Below are 16,699 nucleotides of genomic sequence, written 5' to 3'. Positions count from 1 at the left end.
TGTGAGCTACGTGGCGTTTTAACTTGTCCTGTCCTATTCCCCTTGTCCCAGCTCTGCAGTAGCCTTGCAAACCAACACTTTTATAATCATGATAGCCATGAAGAACAACAACTTAGCAGCCACTGGAAGAGAAAGAAAGGGTTGGAACTCTTTAAAAAGTCCAGTCCCCAGAGAGTTGTTATTATTTGACCTGTCTGGAAGGTCCATGGAAATCTCCACTCCCCGAGTTCATCTTTATTTGACCTGACTCAGCTCAGTCAGTGTAAACAGTCTTTTCCTTGGGGACATTTGTCAAAAACAACCAGCAACAATAGTTTAACATAGAAGCTGCCTGAGGCAGAGATAACAGATGGGACAAACAAGAAGCTGAGCACAAAATTTAAAAAGAAAAGCTGGGTAATGAGATGTTAATAGAAAGCTTTGAAAAGCTCCAACATATTTCTGGGGATCTAGAAGACCCATGACTGGACGTGGTTCCATAGTGTAACGGTTAGCAAGTCTGCTTTAAATGCAGAAGGTCCTGGGTTCTTACCCCAGTAGAGCCAAGGTCCATGGTCTACGGCCATGCCACCCTGAACAAACCCGATATCTGATCTCAGAAGCTAAGCAGGGTCGAGCCTGGTTAGTACTTGGATGGGAGGTCACCTAGGAAGACCAGGTGCTGTAGGCATCAAGAATAAATAATGATTAAAAAATAGAAGGCCATGACTATGCACAGAGCTGTGTATTGGTCCAGGAAATGCCTGAGAAAGCCCTAATCTCTCACCTCTGGCTGACCTTGAGGCTCTGCTTCAGCAGAAAGTGCAGGCTAATGTTGTAAACTGTGTAATGGAGCATTAAAAGCATGTCCTAACATACACAGAGCCTCTCATCAAAGGCTGGGGGACTTATGGTTCAATGCATTTATAGAAATCTCTAATTATTAGCTGACCATTAAGCTAACTAAGCAGAATCTTATATATAAGATAAAGAATACAGGCTGTACAGAATTAGTTCAGGAAAGTCACTAAACAGACAGCATCAGCAAAACAATAAACAGCAACGACAAGCTGTGGGGATGGGGAAATCTGGTTTCTAGAGTTGCCATACAGTACTATTTAAAATGTTAAAATTTCTACAAAATTACTAGACACACAAAGAAACAGGAAAGTATGACTCATACACAGTGAGAAAAAAGCAACCAATAAATACAGTCCTTGAGGAAGACCAGACCTTAGACTTACTAGACAAAGACTTTAAATCAGCTATTTTAAATATATTCAGAGAATGGAATGAAACTTGTGTTAATGGGCCTATAATGTATAAAGATATAATTTGTATGTCAATACCGGAACCAACCTGGGGAGGGAAGAGAGCTATGTAGGAGTCCTGGGTGCACGGGTTGGCAATCCCAGCCTACTCCAGAGCCTGATCGAGGCCCTGGCTCCCTATTCAATAATTTGATCTTTATTAGTCACTTACCCTAGAGGATCCAGTTGTAGCCAAGGCAGACCCAATTGTCTCTGCCTTTGCAGAGCTCCTAACTCCACAGAAGGGATGAGATGGTGTGACTAGGCATCTGCTCACAGGGAAGGGGCTGGCCCCTGGTTGTGAGTTTTAGAAGAATTTTGTCACACTTTGGTGGCAGGGAGACAGTTTTAAGGTGTCAGGCCATCTTTCACTATCTTCTGCACTGCACTTTCCCCTTGTTCCTGTTCTCGCCCCTCCCCGCCCCCCTACCATTGCCCTTCTTATCTTCTCTGGCAGTGACCTGCAAGCAAGGGGGTTGGTGGGGGTAGAGTTGGGGAAGTTATACAAAGAGAGAGAGGTATCTGTCATTTATCATAAGCAGTTAGCTTATGCAATCATGGAAGCTGGCAAGTCTAAAAGCTATAAGCTGGACTGGCAGGCTAGAGACTCAGGAGAACTGTTGTTTCAGTTCCTATCCAAAGGCTGCCTACCGTAGAATCAGGGAGAGCAGATATTGTAAATGAAGTCTAAAGGCCATCTGCTGGAGAACTTTCTCTTGCTCGAGGGAAGCTGGTCTTTTTGTTCTTTTTAGGATTTCTGTTCATTGGATGAGGCACAGTCACATTATGAAAGCAATCTGCCTTAATCAAAGTTCACCAATTTAAATGTTAATCTCACCCAAAAATACTCTCACAGAAACACCCAGAACAGTGTTTGACCAAACACTATTACCTGGGCACCTCATGGCTCAGCCCAATTGACACAGGAAGTGAACCGTCACACCTGGGGAGAATCAGATCCAAGGGACAGGGATAGAGCTTACTCCCCTGAAAGCATCCTAAGAGATAATGGGAGACAAAATAAGCTCTTGTGATTATATTTGTCGAATGAACTCAAAAAATGTCTGGAGGCTTTGCCTAGAAATAAATGATAGAGATTTATTCAAGGGTCTTAGGGTTTGCAAACTATAAACACAATTAGGCAATACCCAGAGTGTTTTGAAGAAGCAAGAAAAGCTGAGGTTTCTTGTAGTACATTCTTGAGAAGAGTCAGTCCTGCATTCTTAGCTTCTAGATTGGTCTGAGATGTAATCCTTAGAAGACCAGGTGGTCTGGATACCTGAACATTCCTTAGTCCTTCAGAGGGTAATCAGAGAGTTATCTGGAAGTTTGCTATGTATTCAAGCATTGAGGCAGGACTGGAAAGTTCAAAAGGTTAAGTACCCAAGCTAGTTAAAGCAAGAACAGAATCATTTCCTCATGGCTCAACCTACCCGATTCTAGTAATTTAGCAATTTGACAATAGTGACTCCATTTTATTTCTTCACTCTTCCTTATACCCTAGGAGTATGTTGCTCAGTCATTACAGCTGTTACTTGTGTTTTTGTCAGGGGATGAAGGGGAAAAGATATTCTTACTAGGGAGCTATTTCTTTGGTAGCACTACTAGAGTTACCCTTGGGGCAAAGATTGCTCTTTTCTTTGGAAAATCACTTCACAGGCCCCTCTAAGATAAAATGGAAGCCATCTTCTGGAAGGAAAAAATTTTGGCCCCAATGGAACCAAACATTAATTGCTGTGTTCCATGGGGAGCAGGGAGGAGGCGTTTTTGGAGAGATTACACAGCTGTTCCTTAGGTTTGCTTGCTCTGGTTGGGGCGTGGCCTGGGAAGAGAACAGGGGCTCATGTCAGGGCCTCTGACTGCACTGAGAGGCAAAGAGCTGAGGAGAGAAGCAGCCCGAAGGTGTCCCTGGGGCAGGATTCTCCAGGGCAGGGGCATGGCCAGTGCAGAGAGACCTGCTGACTGGATTTCACTTTTTCTTTCACTCTCTCAGACTTCTAGCAAAACTGTGTAAGGACCTCAGCCTGAACTCGGATGACTTGGGGGAATTTGGAAAGGAGATGTGAGAAGGTCCTGGAGCCTTCTGGCAGGGCAGCCCTGAGGAATAGGTCAGAGGCAACTGATGAGTAGGGTGGATGAGCAATTCCTCTGTTAATAAGTGCTGTGGGACAACAGGTTTCCTCTGTATGTGAGTAACCTTAATGGTCATGGGAGGTCGGGAGTTCTTTGCGGCTTCTTCAGAGGGGTGGTGCCTGCTGTCCTGTAGCACCTAAGGGTGCCAGACTTCGGAGACATGGCATAGCATAGAGGTTAAGTTTGTTATCTGAGGCCAGACTGCTTGGTTTGAGTCCTGACTCCACTCCTTATGGCCACAGGCAGCCTATCTCTATGCCCTCAGTTTGCTCATTCATGAAAGTAAGGCTGTTTGAGGATTAAGTGAATCGATATTAGAAAATGCTGAGAATAGAGCCTGAAATATAAACGTTCGTTAAGTAAATCAGTGGTGCCCAGTTAGGGGAGGTATGGGCAGTGTGGTCAGGTTATCGAGGTAAGTTTGAGAGGGTGATGGGAGGAAATTCTTGGTCCCAAATGGGGTATTTTGTAGGAGTGTGAACCCCCTCAGGGATCCTGATTTTGCTCCTGCACGCTGAGAGAAGAGAGAGCAAAATAAACCAAGAGCTGTTTAGCTTTTTCTCAGTCTTTCCTTCCCTTTGGTAGAGTTGCCAGGCCAAGCAGCGGGTCATTCTATTTTTGTTTTTCTCTAATCTGCTTCCAGCCCAGGGGCAAGAGCAGAGGCCTAAAAATATCATGGGCCGCCAGGTTGTATCACTTCAGCCTCTGGCCAGCAGGCTGCCTGTCCCTCTGCTCAGCACTCTGCTCTTGGGCTTCACTCACCAGCAGTAATTGGACACCCTCAACCCCCCTTCCAGACTAGGGGTGGGATTTGGAGGGACAGAGTCAAAGATCTGTGGCTCAGGGCTGGGGGTGCCCTAAGAGAGGCTGAGGCCCAACCAATAGCTTCAGGATGCAAAGATGGACAGTCTCTCAGAGGACACTTTGCCCAGTACTCCCCTTTGTACAGGTGAGAACACTGAGGCCCAGAAAGTTGAAGCTTTGTGGTTTTCTGAGCTAAAATGTGTGCCCTTTCTCCTTCCTCCCAATCCTATTTAAAGCTCTTACCTTTAAGAAAAGTTTCCAATGATCCTGAGGAGAAAAAGCCTTGGGCTGGGAGTCCAAAGCCCTGACTCTAGTCACCTAGGAGGAGTGGTGGGCCAGCACTCCCCTCTGGGCCTCAGTTCCTTCGTCTGTAAAATCGAGGGAAACAGCCCTGTGAGGTTCTGCAAAGATGTGAGGGAGGCGGACAGAAAAACTGAGGGTAGATCTAGTCCTCAGGATAACTGTCCCCGGGAGCCTAAAGCTCCTCTGTTTTCATCTATTTTCTGTCATGGGTTTTGTCTGAAGAGGAGTTCTGCTACTAAAATAGAAAGTTGTTGAAGGTTTGAAGGTTCCCTCTTGCCCCCAAGGTCTGTATTAAGCTTCAGCTGCTATCATACCTCAAGTTACACTCTGATTGTCGGCTCCAAACAACTTGCAGTTCACCCCAGGCTGTCTCATCCCTGGGCTTTTGCACATGATCCCTGCTCTCCACCTGCTTCACCTGGTCGCCTGGCAAACTCTGCTTATCCTTTCAGCCACAGCTTAGGTACCACCTCCTGGAAGCCTTCCAGACCTGCCCCAGACCTCCCTAAAGGACGCCTTAGGGCTGCCACAGATTCCAAACTATCTCCTGTCATAGCACTTAGTCCCTTTGTAAAAATTGCCTATATACTTGTCTGTCTCTCATCAGAGAATACTGTGAGTTTAAATTCCTATTCTGCCACTTCCCAGCTATGTGACCCAGGGTAAGTGACCTAACCTCTCTGTGCTTCAGTTTCTACATCTCTAAAATAGCATCAGCAAACACAAAGTGCTTGCTCTGTGCCAGTCCCTGTCTTATGTGTTTACTCATTTAATCCATACAACATTTCTGAGATTGGTACGGAAACCATTTATTTATTTATTTTTTTAATAAATGAAAAAACTGAGGCACAGAGAGGTTAAATAACTTGCCCAAAGTTACATAGCTTGTAAGTGGCAAGGTTATTCTTCACAAATTATGCATTTCAACTGCAGAGAGATTCTATTGCCTTTCAGAAGCTACCTACTCAGAGGGTATTGTGAGGGTGATATGAGTAAAATAGCTGTAAGGCTGACACATAGTAAGTAATAAATACTCATTACCTATATTTCCCAGTGTCTCTTTCTCTTTCAATTCAATCTATGCTTGCAGATTTAAGTCTGGGGATTTAAAATAAGAATGGAGCATATTTTTATAGTTTTTTTTCTTATCATGCTGTCCTATTTACTACCATAGGATCATTACGTGTCAGAACTGGATAGAATATATGAAATAATGATAATAATCATAACAAAGAATGCTTAAAATGAATACTTACTATGTGTCAGTGTGCTCATGTAGTTTTTAAAATAGTTTTTATTTTCAAAGCTGTTTTAAGGTCATAGCAAAACTGAGTGAAAGATACAGAAATTTTCCATAGACTGCCTACCCCTAACCCCACCCAAACCAACCTTACTATCAACATCCCCCACCCAAGTGGTATGTTACAATCAATAAGCCTACACAGATACATCATTATCACCCAAAGTCCATAGTCACAGTAGGGTTCACTCTGGGGGCTGCACAATCTATGGGTTTTGACAAATGTATAATAAAATGAGTCCACCATTACGGTACCATACGGAGTAGTTTCACTGCCCTAAGAACCCTCTGTGCTCTGCAGAATCATCCCTTCCTGCCCTTAACACTCAGCAACCACTGATCTTTTACTATTTCCATAGTTTTACCTTTTTCAGAATGTTATATTGTTGGAATCATGCAATTATATAGCCTTTTTGGATTGGTTTATTTTATTTAATATGCACGTAAGTTTCCCTTATGTCATTTTATGTCTTGGTAGCTCATTTCTTTATAGCCCTAAAAAATATTTCACTGTCTAGATGTACTATAGTTTGTTTATCCAGTCACCTACTGTGATACCCTTAAAAGGATACAACACATGTAATATCCTGGTTTGGGATACATTACCTGAATTTAATCATGAGGAACCATCCAACGAATCCAAAGTGGGAGACTTTCTCCTGTAATGGCAATAATGTGAGATAAGGAAAGGCTGAGGAACTGTTCCATCCTAAAGGAGGCTAAAGAGACCTGACAACTGCTAACATGAAAATAAGAAGGTCTTTCAAAGTAAGAGGCAAACAAGCATTTATTTAAGATTAATAAGAACAGTTACTTGGGATGTACTGATTTAAGCAGAAGTCCCAATACTGTTCTGAACAGGAGACAAAGGCAAAATGGTATTTATGAGAAAGGGAAGGGGAACAATTATATCAAAAGAAGGAAGGCATTTCTATTGGTGCAGATAACATAACACAGTGATGTTAGTTCTAAATAATGTTTTTAATTTTCAGTCCAGTCGTCATCAGTCCAGTGGTCATAATAAACTGCTTTCTTATTTTTGCAAAGTTTTTTGGGAAACAAAGTTGCTTAGGCCCAGTCTAAAGGTTATTTAGCCCTGTTTTAACATTCTAAGATTTGAGACGTAAGATGTGTAAGGCAGTTCTTTTGGTATGGCAGCTCTGGCTCCATTTGAAAATGGCTCCATTTATATTATTGTTTATATAACTGAGTACAATTCCTGCTCCTGGACTGGACTCAGTACTGGAGGCGGGGGTGGGGGGGGGGGGAAACTGTAGGGACACTGAGATAATTGGCAACATTGGAATATGAACGCTTGATTAGAAAGTACTGTTTCTATGTTAAATTTGGTGAATTTGATAATTCTATTGTGGTTATGTAAGAGAAAATCCCTATTCTTAGGAAATACAGTTGTGAACAGTAAAGGGGCAGAGTGAAGAATAAAGATGTATGCAAGGTATTCTTCAATGGTTCAGAAAAAAAGACGGGAATTACTAAATAAATATGACAACATGTTAAAAATTGTTGAATCTAGGTTAAGGGTACACAGGAGTTCTTTGACTTATTCTTGTAAAAATTCTGTAATTTTGAAGTTATTTTCAAAATAAAGAATAATCACCATCACCACCATCATTGTTGTTGTTGTCGTTGTCGTCGTCGTCCTCCTCCTCCTCCTCCTCCTCCTCAGGAGCAGACAGCTGCTGAGGGTAGAGCTGAGATTTAAACCCAGGCTATTAGGGAATGCAGCGACTCTGCTGCCCCTCTTATCAGTTAGCACCATCACTTCTGTTTTACAGAGGAGGTTGCTGAGGCCCAGAGAAGGAAGGGGATTTACACTTGTTCACAGCTTCAGTTGGTTGCAGCCTAAGAATCAGTCTCTCAGATTTCAGCCTGGTGAGCTTTCAATGCTCTCATGCACCTGTCCTGTTGATAGAGCTGAGTGTCTTGCCTTGAGAGAGGACCAGTTTCTCTGGAATATCCTCTGACCACGTGCTGAGCTGGTTTGATTTCAGACGTAGGACTGTGCTGGCCTCACCTCTGGATCCGACAATGGGGACTGAGAAGGTTATGTTCAGTTAGCAGAGTAACCAGACCAGGCCTCATGGATTAAGTTGTGCCTCTCTCTCTTCCACCATTGTCCACCTTGCTCAGTACCCCTTCTTCTTTTGGGAACAATACCTTCTTTTGGAGGCACTATTCCTTCCTACTTTCTAACCACCTTGTGGTTCTGGTGAGCGTTGCCAATCACAATGGTCTAGGGGTGGGCATGAGACTCAAAGTGGGCCAACCAGAGCCCTCCCATGAGATTTTCTGGAATGGATTTAAGGGAAGCAGGATGTAGGCTTTCTAGTGTGAAACTATCATGTGTGGGGCTCAGCAACTAATGGCAGCCACATTTTCCACCATAAAGAGAAAGCTGGTCTGATACAATAAAGCTATGAGAAGCAGACAGGAGAGAAAGTGCCCCAGGGCCCAGCTATCTGTGAGGGCCTGCCATTTCCATGGGTATGTTCTATAAATACCAGCATCTTTTGATAAATTGCTCTGATTTTGCAGCAGCCTGTTTGCTTTGGATTTCTATCACTTAAAACCAAAATAGACCAATACATTTGAGATCCTGACCACCAGCAATCCTGACCACAAGGCCCCAGCATAGAGGCTGTCTGAGTTCTGTTCCCCCTGAGACAGCTACACTCCTGGATCTGCTTGGATGGGGTGGGGACCATGGGAGTTGGCACTAAGGCCTCATCCCATTGGCAACGTCTGATTCCCAGGGAGGGCCATGGTTCTGAAACTACAGATAGAACCATTTGTACTTACATTCCTACCTTACCTGCTGGGCCTCCTGGCATGTGGCCTTGCCCTACCCCTTTCAGGGTTAAGACCAGGTCAGTGAAAGGGAGCTCCTTCATTGGGTGTCAACAAAAAGAAACAAGAGGAGGGAGATTAAAATCATCAAGGCTCTCCTGTAAGAGTCTCGGTAGAAGGCAGAGAAGGAGCGGAAGTCTATGCCAAGATAAAAGAAGATTGGTCACAATTCCACTAATGCCTAAAATTTTAAGTGTGTTATAAATTACATGAAGTAAAGCAGACAGATCATAAAAATATATTCCTACATACATACTCACTGTGTAACTACTACTCAGATCGAGATACAGAATATTTCTAGCACCCAGGAAGGCTGCTGTGTACCTCTTCTCAGTCAACATGCTGGCTACCCACCCACTCTATTCTGATCTACCTCTAACATCATATGGTAATTTTGCCTGTCCTTGAACTTCCTATAATGGAATCACATAGGATGTGATTCATCCTATGGTCTTTTGTGTCTGGCTTCTTTTTCACTCAACATAATATCAAGGATGCCTATTCTTTAATATTGGCCCCAATACTCTTGATCTTCACAGTTACATCTGTAACGACTAACATTTGTTAAGTGCCAAGCACTGTTCCATGTGCTTATAGGTATATATAACTGACCTTTGAATAATCTGGCTTTGAACTGCATGGGTCCACTTACGCATGGATTTTTTTCAATAAATATACAGTAGGCTCTCCATATCCTGAGGTTTCGCATCTATGGATTCCCAAATATGGAGTGAAAATACTGTTTTTGGTCCATGGTTGGTTGAATCCACGGATGCAGAGGGCCTACTGTGTGCACTGTTCTACGCCATTTTATACATGGGACTAGAGTATTATTCATGGATTTGGGCATCTGCAAGGAGTCCTGAGACCAATCCCTCTCCGATACCAAGGGACAACAGTAATTGTTTAAGGAGTCAAAACATATATGGATTTTTGATTGCACGAGGGTCAGCACTCCAAATCCCCACATTGTTCAACGGGTAACTCTATTCATTGACAGTGTACCTATGAGGTAAGTACAAAAAAGGGAACCAGGGCACAGAGAAGTGGAGTAACTTGCCGGAGAGAGAGGTCTGAAGTGGCAGAATTAGGACTGAAAGGCAATCCATCTGTAGCCCAGACTTTTATCTAAGAGGTAGGAGATCTCCTAAGCATTTTAGGGCTGAGAGAGGTTAACTAGGTAAATCTAGGTCTTTGGAAGCTCAAATAGGGTAACAGGAATAAAAATGTGCTAAAAAAATAATGGATTGTATAAATATAAGGCAAGGTCATGTGTCATTTAATATGGAGGAATTTATTCATTTATTAATCTAATCAACATTTATAGGCATACCTCATTTATGGCACTTTGTTTTATTGTACTTTACAGATGTTGCATCCCAAAAATTACATTTTCCTTATTGTGGTGGTCTGGAATCAAACCCGCAGTGTCTCCAAGATACGCCTGCATTGAGCACCTAAAGATACATAGAAGGTCAGTGGGTTCAGAATGACAGAAAGTCCTTGTACCATGGTGCTTACAGTCCGAAAGAGGAAAGCAGATGTTTAAGGGGGAACTTACATGTATATTGGGCTAAGAAAGGGGAACCTCAAGATGCTTTGAGTATTTGATGGAAAAAGCTGACCTTGTCTGTGCGGTCAGGGAAGGCCTCTCTGGGGAAATGACATTTCAGCTGAAACAGTGAAGTGTAAAATTTGATGAGTTTCGACATATGGTTAGCAGAGTTGGAGAGGAAGGTGTACCAGGCACCAGAAATAGCAGAAGCAAAGGCCCTGAGGTGAGAGAGAAACTAACACAAGAATTAGAAATTCAAAGTCACTAGTATATATTTTGCTATGCAACAATCACTTGTCTTGCTTCTATGGAAATAAAATTCCCTATAACAATTTCAGTGCTTATCTGTTCCAATGTCATGGTCACTACATGACAGTCTTTTTTGCTCACTCTAGACCTTAACCAGTTTTTACTAAATTTTAGTTTTGCGAAGCTACATTCTTTATTGGTTATACATATTAGAAAAGTTAAACACATACTGAGATACACAAGAGTATTTAGAAATGTGATAAATTATTGCTGCAAAGGTATTGCGATACTTCAACAGAAGTTACATTAGATTTTACCAAACAACTTAAGGTTTTTAGTTCCTCTGCATTTATTTTCCATCAGCATTATCACGAATATTCATTAGTCAATTTCAACTGTAAATTTTTAACAGTTGTTGCAGTTCATGTTCATCGTAATTCTTCAAATTACATGCCATCTAGTCCAGTGCTTTTCAAACTGTAATAGGCATATAAATTGCCTGTGGTCTATGTTAAGATGAGGACTTTGACTAAGGGTATCCAGAGCAGCGCTGAGATTTTACATTTTTAACAGGCTCACAAGTAATGCTGATATTGCTGGTCCGGGGACCATTTTTTGAATAGTAACAATCTAGATTAGACCAAGAAGGTCATTGTTTTTCTTTCAGTATTGTAAATTTTAATTTATTTTTTTAAAAAAGTTTTAATTTTAAAAATGATATCACAAATTCCAATATAGGATATTGGATTTAGTTATGGATCATAGATGGGTTGTGGGATTTGCAACCGAAATCTTTTCTAATATTTTCTATGTTGGAGAAGTTGAAACTGTCATCAAGAGGCTCTTCGACTTATTAATAAATAAATTTATTTTTTATGAATTACAGTTGACATACATTATATTAGTTTCAGGTGTACAACATAGTGATTCAATATTATTATACATTACAAAATGATCACCATGATAAATCTAGTTATGTCCACTACCATACAAAGTTATTACAATATTATTGACTATCTTCCCTATGCTGGACATTACATCCCCGTAACCTATTTATTTTATAACTGGAAGTTTGTACCTCTTAATACCCTTCACCTATTTCACCTGTCCCCCAACCCCTTTCCCCTTTGGCAGCCACCAGTTTATTTACTGTATCTATTAGCGTTTCTGTTTTGTTTGTTTATGTTTTGTTTTTTAGATTCCACATATAAGTAAAATTATGCAGTACTTGTCTTTCTCTGACTTATTTCACTCAGCATAATACCCTCTACATCCATCTATATTGTTGCAAAGGGCAAGACTTCATTCTTTCTTATGGCTGAGTAACATATCATTACATATATATTCAGCAACTTATTTTAAAATCAACAACTTATTTTTTGTACATTGAATTTTCTGTATCATTTTGCTTAAACCATTTATTTTATTTAAAGCATCATGCCAAGTTAGTACTAAGCTAATAAATTTAGACATGAATATGTTTGAAAGTATAATTTTGGCTGGTATTTTAGAACCCAAGCTTTCTAATATCATAAAAAGATCATTGTATACTGTTTATAATTGAGTCTTTACTGACATAATAGTATAGACTCAATTTTCTCATCACAGTAGTTTCCAATCTATATTCAGTGTTTTCCAATACACACAAATGTTTAACTGAAGGTGAAAAACAGTCATATAGTTCTTGGAAGACATTTTTTAAATGTGACAATGTCAAAGGAAATTTTGATTGCATTGTTCACTATCAAGTTTAAAGAATGCTTAAAAAAAGAAAGAATGGTAGATATTTTTGAAAGATCTTCTATTGCGGTGTTAAATTTTCCACATGTGCACCACTGTCATATTTCTGGCTTAACAAATTATTTTTGTCAAGTTGAGTGTTAGTATTTTATTAAAATTTTAAAACAATCTTTCTCTATTGTGACAAAAATCTCCCAAAATGTTCACATACAGAAGTATTTAAATTTAGAATTCTACAAATCTAATTATAATTATTATCTGTGCTACATACATACATTAAGTATTGAATTTAAAATAACGAGAAATATTTAGTACTTCTTACTTTCTCCAAAACATTTCTTTTATGACACCTGCTAACATTTTAATAGGTGGATTTTGTATTTAATTTCCTAAATAACACATAATATTTTTTTGGTATTGATATTTGTTTTCTACATAAATGTTCTGCCATGATGTTATCAAATTTTGCCAACTGAGTAATATCCCAATTTTCACATTCTTAAAATTAATTGGGTGTCTGAATGCTAGATACTGCCTCACCAAGGGTAGACTCATTTATGTTTTCCTGTAAGAGCACACCAATATTGTTTTCCATTTTATATCGTCTCTGTTCTGTAGCAGTACCTTTCACTGTGTCCCATGTATCTCTGACATTATTTTCTGTGTTTACACTCATTCCTTTTCTCTTTCTGTGCTTTAATTTGAATATTTTCTGCTGTCTTTCAGTTCACGAATCCTAGTTTCTGCTGTTTCTAATCTGCTATGAAATTCATTAAGTGAATTATTTTAACAACTTTACTGAGGTAGACTATACATTTAATAAACTTAGCACCTATTTAAAGTATACCATTTGATGAGTTTTGACATAATCAAGATTCAGATCATTCTCATCACCCTAAAATGTTTCTTCATATCCTTTTACTTCTCAACTCTCCCTCCACATCTGGTCACAGGCAATCACTCATCTGCCGTCACTATAGATTAGTATGCATTTTATAGAATTTTATATAAAATTATAAAATGTGTATTATTTTGTTTTCAGCTTCTGTCAGTATAATTATTTTGAGATTTGTCCACAGTGTTGAGTGTTTTGGTAGTTTGTTCCTTTTAATTGCTGAGTAGTATTTCATTGTACGAATTTAACACATTTTGCTCATCCAGTCACCTATTGATTGGGTATTTGAGTTGTTTCCAATATTCTGATATTGTGAATAAACCTGCTATAAACACTTTTGTACAAGTCTTGGTGTAGATATATGTTTCATTTCTCTTGGGTAAATACTCATGTGATAGTCTTTTTGAGGTGTCAACTTGGTTAGACTATAGTTCTCAGTTATTCCATATTATCCAACACTACAACACAAATCTAAGTGTGACTATAAAGGCATTTTGTAGATATGATTGAAGTCTATAATCAGTTGACTTTAAGGAAGATTATCCTAGATAATCTGATTGGGCCTGATTCAATCAGTGGAAAGTATTTAAAAGCAGAGTTGAAGCTCTTCTGAAAAAGAAATTCTACCTTGGGACAGCAGTATCAACCCTTGCCTGACAGTTCCAGCCTGTCCTTCCAACAGCCTGCCTTCTGAATTTCAAACTGGCTTAACCACCCCCAACTGCATAAATGAATTCCCTGAAATAAATCTCTTATTATTATATATCCTCTACTGGTTCTACTTCTGTTTAAACCCTGTTTAATACAGATTTTGGTACTGGAAGTTGTCCAACAGGAAAAGAATCTTAAGGATGAGTTTTCTAAATTGGTTCTCGGTTTTCTTGAATTGGTTTTCTAATCTGGTTAAATTTAAAGGCACTAATGACTCTATTTCCAGTGGTAAAGAGGGCACTGGTAGTCCATGGCGTGATGAGACACTGGATATTCCTAATTAAATGCCTATAGAAAGCAAGGTCCTGAATGATTATGTATTTGCTACCTTAGAATATTTTAGTTCAATTAAGGACTATAATGGGATTGGTTGGTTGCTCCTAACTGCACCGAACAAAGTGAGGAACAAAAAGGATGAGCTCAGTACTTCAAATTCCCAGGTCAATCTATGCACAGATGACCCAAAAGTTTCTATTTTGGCCTTGAAAGAAACACCTAGGGCCAAGATTTCTGAAAACCAAACCCAGAGCCTTATTCTGCCAAGTGACTGAAACAGAATCTGTTTCAAGCTTTGGCAGGCCCCTACAGGTGAATCGCAGTGCAGACACTTAAGATTTTAGAGCATAGCCCTGCCATCCTTTGCATCTCCTTTTGAGAAACAGTTTTGGCTTGTTACTAAGCCTTAAAAGATACTGAACTATTAACCACGAGCCATCAAGTTACCATGTGACCCAAGTTACCCATCAACTGAATGTTGTTTAAATCCACCAAGCTATAAAGTTGTGCAAGCACGGTAGCACTCCATTATCAATGAAATGGTATATATGAGATTGGGCTTGAATGGACCCTGAAGGCATTGGTAAATTGTATAAGTAAGTGGCCCAAATGCCCATGACCCCTTCTCCTGTCATATTACCTGCTCTCTCTCAGCCCAAACCTATAATCTCATGAGGCATTCCCTATGACCAGTTGACTGGGGAAAAGAAAATCCAGTCTTGGTAAACAGACTGGTTTACAATGGTTCTACACAATAGGCAAGCACTTTGTGAAAATTGACTGTTGTAGCACTATAGCCCCTTTCTGGGATATCCTTGAAGAAGAAAAGTAAAGAAAAGTCACCCTGTTGGGAGAACTTCAAGGAGTGCACCTGGTTATTCATTTTGCCTGGAAGGAGAAATGGCTAGAAACTCTGCTGGTCTATAAGTCTTAATTCTAAAGAGGATGCTTCCACCAGGAGACACAACAATGTTTCTGTTGAGGCGGAAGTGAAACAGTCACCTGGTCACCTTGGGCATCTCCTGCCTTTGAAGCAACTGGCTGGGGTAACTGATTCTGATTACCAAGGGGAAATTCGATCACTACAGTGGGGATGTAGTAATAATAGTTTACTCCATAGCACAGTATTAAGTTACAGGATGTCAAAAGCAGAAAGGGAACATCACCCGAAGACTTTGCATTCTCTTTTGGGTAAAGTGTTAAGAGTTTTTCCTTGTGTGTAGGTTAGTTGTATCATATTAGGTGGAAGTATGACTTTGTTGTCTTTATTTGGAGTGTAAATATTGTTAAGGAGATGTGTAGAAGTGGGATTACTGGGTCATTTTAATTTTAGCTATCCTAATGAGGGTGTAGTACTATATCATTGTGGTTTTCACCTGCAGATCTTTGGATGACTAAAGATATTGAGCATCTTTTTGTTACTTTTTGGTTATTTTTATGTCTTTGGTGATGTGTTTACTAAAACTTTTGCCCATTGTTTTATTGGGTTGTTTTCCTATTATTCAGTTTTAAGAGTTCATTATATATTCTGGATACAAGTCTTTTGCCAGATACATTGTATTGCAAATTCCCCCTCCCATCCCTGTCTTGTGTTTTTATTTTCTTAATTATGTCTTTCAAAGAACAAAAGGTTTTAATTTTGATGAAGTTAAACTTATGAATCATTTTTTTAATGGCTCATGGTTTTCTTAGAAATCTTTGCCTATCCCAAGGTCACAAAAAGGTTTTCCATGTTTTCTTCTAGAAATTTACTTATTGTTTTAGTTTATAAGTTTATCATCCATTTTTAGTTACTTTCCTCAGGGGCCTCTTTCGGTATTCCTGAAATCTATAACTACATCCCCCACTAACCTCAAATCTAAGAGTCAAACTTGCCACCTCTCTGGCCTTCACTATTTATCCAATAGATTATCAAATTTGGCCCATTCTACTCCCTAAAAAGTGCTTTTCTCTACCATTACCAGTTTACTTTTCTTTGACTGTGAAGTCTTAAATCCTTACCTCAATTATTACCTATCTCTCCCCCACATTCTCTCCATATTCAGTGGCCTTCCAGCGCCTTATTCTAGCCATGCCAAGCTCTCACCCCTAAGACCTAGTTAATTTCTTCCAAGAGAGCCTTCAAGATTCAAACCTGAAAATCCTTGACTCAATCAATTTCCGCCCACCCATGCAGTTTCTCTTAGCACCATGTACCTCTTAGAAGAGATTTCACTAATTGCAAATTTTAATTTTGTGTGATTTTCCCTTTACCGTTATCTTCCTCCACCAGGTCTAACCTCTAGAGTCCAGGGACTGTTTTATTCCCACACTGTACTCTCAACAACTTGAACAGGGCCTAGGACATAGATGAAAGCCTTAGTACATATGTGATGAACGAATAAGTAAATCGGGAAAAAGGAATAAGGATAGGCTGATGGATGCTTGCAGTCCCTTCAGTGGTAATAGCAGACGCGAAATCATAACAGCCTCTGCCCTTTTCCCAGCAGCAGACGAAAACCTGCTAGATCTGAGCAGGAAGGCCTTTTGATTCAAAGCAGGGAGGAAAGGTGTGTGATCCCAAGCCGCGGCCAAAA

At 40.0% G+C, this 16,699-nt stretch overlaps 1 pseudogene; it reads left to right on the top strand.

Annotated features, from left to right (window-relative positions):
• The first annotated feature begins 554 nt into the window (after positions 1–554).
• LOC118601928 lies at positions 555–670 on the top strand (annotated as a pseudogene).
• The last annotated feature ends 16,029 nt before the right edge of the window (positions 671–16,699 follow it).

This window comes from Rousettus aegyptiacus, unplaced genomic scaffold (assembly GCF_014176215.1).
Source record: "Rousettus aegyptiacus isolate mRouAeg1 unplaced genomic scaffold, mRouAeg1.p scaffold_m13_p_4, whole genome shotgun sequence".
In the NCBI taxonomy this organism is placed as follows: Eukaryota; Metazoa; Chordata; class Mammalia; order Chiroptera; family Pteropodidae; genus Rousettus; species Rousettus aegyptiacus.
The sequence above is the reverse complement of the archived record's forward strand: the minus strand, read 5'-3'. Positions and strand labels throughout refer to the sequence as shown.